General features: G+C 50.0%; 1 pseudogene; it reads right to left on the bottom strand.

Annotated features, from left to right (window-relative positions):
- Window positions 1-433: 433 nt before the first annotated feature.
- On the bottom strand, window positions 434-1777 carry LOC123101713 (uncharacterized; annotated as a pseudogene).
- Between the last annotated feature and the right edge of the window lie 1871 nt (window positions 1778-3648).

Consider the following 3648-nt stretch of genomic DNA (forward strand, 5'->3'; position numbering starts at 1 on the left):
GCCAGATCACGTATGGCGGGCTACTCCAACAACGTCCACAGCGGCTAGATCTCGGGGGAAGACGGGGAGAATGGTCGGCGATCGGCAGGGAAAGGCAGCGATCGGCCGGACGGGGAGACGTTGGAATTGGCAGCGTGATCACAGCTAGATCGGCGGAGAAAGGCGGCGATCGGCTGGTAAGGGCGACGATCGGCGGGGCGGGGCGACGTTGGAATGGGCCGCGTGATCAACGCAGGTCGTGGGTCATTTTTTACGCGATGGGAGGGGATAGATGCGAGCCGTCCGTATCGGCTCCAGCCGTGCGCTCTGCTCTACCTGTATAGGCACGCCGCATACGGCACGGGATACGTTAAGCACCATATGCCCAAAATGCCCTTATACGTTAAGGGGGGTGTACCGAAGCAAACCTCTTATGTGAAATGCATACATAGGCTTAATATATAATGAGATGCTGAAAAAGGACGTCGACCACCGCTCCGACCACCCAGGCGACGATGGGGCTCGAACTGAAGACAGCAGCTGCCACGACCGGGCCAGCCAAACGGAGGATCTTGAAGTAGAGCCGCGGGTTCGCCGCGAACGCAGGGCGTGATATCAGCACGCCGGCGGCGCCCGGGCCGACCATGGTAACCCTGGTGCAGCACAGCACCACCCACGTGGCGATGGAAATCAAGCAGTCCCGGCAAAAGCAGAGGACCAGGCCGAGCGTCGGCGCGACCTGCACGGCGGAGTTGCACAGGAACTGCCAGTAGTAACAGACCACGGACGCAATGACCTGATAGCACTACCAGACCAGGGCCGCGACGCAGACAACCGCGGCAATGGCCAGCGCATAAGGGAGCGTGACCGCGGCGGCGTCCTTGAGCCACCGCCAGAACGCCTCCAAGGCCGGGACGAGCTCGTGGGCCTTGCCCGCGGCCGTGGCCATGAAGCGTTGGACGAGCGGCCAGAAGCCAGCCAGATCAAGGCTGATGCCGCCGACGGTGTTCTGCACCTACCGCCATAAAGACTCTAATGGGAGGACGAGGCTATGGGTAGCGCTGGCGAGCGCGGCGGGGAGGCCGGCGAAGATGACCCGCATGTGCTCCCAGAAGCCGTCCAAGCCGGAACTGACGCCGGCTGCCACGGCCTGGAGCCACTACTAGAGAGCTTCAAACGGCACCACAAGAGCGTGGAAGCCGAAACTGATTCTTGCGGGGGCGGCCTGAAGCCAGTGCCATGCCGCTTCAAACGGAACCACGAGAGTGTGGCCGGCACTGTCGAGCACCGCGACGAGGTTTTCAAAGCAGACGCTCACGCCGTCGGCGACGAACTGCAGCAGGTGCCAGAGCGCCTCGAACAACACAACCAGAGCGTGGGCCGTGCTCCCGAGCGCGACGACGAGGTTGTCGAAGCAGAACCTCACGCCAGCGACAGCGGACTGCAGCAGGTGCCAGAGCGCCTCCAACGGCACCACTAGAGCATGGGCCGCACTCCCAAGCGCATCGACGAGGCTGCTGAAGTAGAAGCTGACGCCGCTGGCGGCCGGCTGCAGCAAGTGCCAGAGCGCCTTGAACGGCAGGACGACCAGGTGGGCGACGGCCGCCTGCAGCCAGTGCCCGAGCACCTCAAACGGCAGGACGAGCAGGTGAGCCACGCTCGCGAACAGCCCGACGATGAGCTGCCACAGGCCGTCGAGGCCGAAGCTCATGCCGACGGCATCGGCAGCGATTCCTTTGGCCACACTGCCGCCTGCGCCGTGCAGGAGCCTCCGTGCTGCTGCGTCAGCGAAGGCCATTGCTTGCTCTCACGCAACCTTCCCTCCTTTTTCGAGAACAAGATTCCTTCTGTCCGAGCGGAGTGTTGACATATAATGTGCTGCCTAGTCTTTTCTATTAGATTGGTCTTTTTGTTGCATTGACTAGAGCATGCACTTCTACATGGTATCAGAGCCAAGAGGTCTTGAGTTCAAGACCCGGATCGCACAATTAAAATTGCAACCCACTTTCGGTCCACGTTTAGGCCTGAGGGAGCCACACGTGAGGGGGAGTGTTGACATATGTGCTGCCTAGTCTCTTTTATTAGATCGGTCTTTTGGTTGCATTGGCTAGAGCATGCACTTCTACACGGAGTGGAGTGGGTGACTGGCTGCTGCTGGAGTGAGGAGTCTTCTCTTGACTGGGCTAGGTCTCCTTAATAATTAATTTAAATTAATTTCTGAGACCGTATATATGCCATTGGGTGGTTAGGGTGGCTTCGTCGAATCGTCGTGGATGGTTCCCAAAGCATATGCTTTTTTCATGAAATGAAAAGAAATGAAATGCCCATTGGGAAGTCAGCTTCGTCCTGGCTCGTGACTTACAAATTCTCTACAGTACAATCACATGGATGGTTTCCAAACCGTTAGCTTAGAGCATCTCCAGCCGTTGAGTCCTCCAAGAGGCATTTTTTTCGAAGACGAGCATCTTTTGTTTTCACCAATGTGGAGTACTTCCGCCGTCTAGATAACTCTACGCTTTATGTAATTTTGACTATAGATTTGATTACTAGAAAAATACAAGTATTTATTAGTTACAAAAACTGTAGTGTTGAATTCGTATTCGGAAAAAGGTTTAATGATATTATTTTTGTACTCTCTCCGTTCACAAATATAAGATGTTTTGGATATTCCAAAATGCGCTACATATAGAATGAAATGAGAGAATATATCCGATTCCTAAAAAAGTTAGAATATCTTATATTTAGGAACTGGGGTAGTACGTACGGAGTAGTATATAACTTATAGTTTGCTACTTAAATAAAATGTCAAAATTTGATTCAAAAAATGAGTAGAGTAATAAATCCAGACTGACGACGTAGAAACATAAACTTCAACAAACATAATACTCAACTTCAAAAAAAAACATAATACTCCGGGGCACGTATTTTACAGACCGTAAAGCTAGCTTTGTTGCCGGGTTACCACTGATATCTGTCAACCAATTTTTTTTGGTAATGTTTATAATCTGACGTTAGATTTGTAGTTTAAAAATATGACATCATTTTTATATGCAAACTCGCGTTGATATAATTAGTATTTTTTCTATTAATTTAATTTAGATTAATATAATGCCAACAATGCTAACACTACTAATCTCATACTAATTCGCAAAAAATATTAATCCCGTACAAAAACTAATCATATGAGTGCATAATAGGGATATTGTTGTTGTTATTATTATTATTAGGACATCACGCCTTCTTCGAGGCTAGGCTTAGCCTAAGCATGACCATATTAAAATTATTTCTAAAGCCAAGCCTGCAAGCGAAAGAGATTAAGGGTTGACACACCAGTGGTAATCATGCTAAGGAAGGGCCGCCACAACAACTGGCAGATGATGGTTGTCGTCGATCTTATTTAGAAATAAGGTCGAAGATATGAACATTATGTAACCTGATGACGTGTTATTGAGTTTGTTAAGATGGACGTGATACATTGATATTAGTTTCTTAAGTGCAAATAAATATGGAGCTTTGTTGTCCTAATATGGATCTTTGACGTTTATTCCTAAAATGGATAAAGCCTCGTTTAGTTATTGCTATGAATTTTATAATTATATTTACTCTTTATAAATCATGTGTACAAACTACGGCACAGTAACTAGTTACGAGTGGCAAGCACACACTCGG

The sequence above is a fragment of the Triticum aestivum genome, chromosome 5A, assembly GCF_018294505.1.
Source record: "Triticum aestivum cultivar Chinese Spring chromosome 5A, IWGSC CS RefSeq v2.1, whole genome shotgun sequence".
Taxonomy (NCBI): Eukaryota; Viridiplantae; Streptophyta; class Magnoliopsida; order Poales; family Poaceae; genus Triticum; species Triticum aestivum.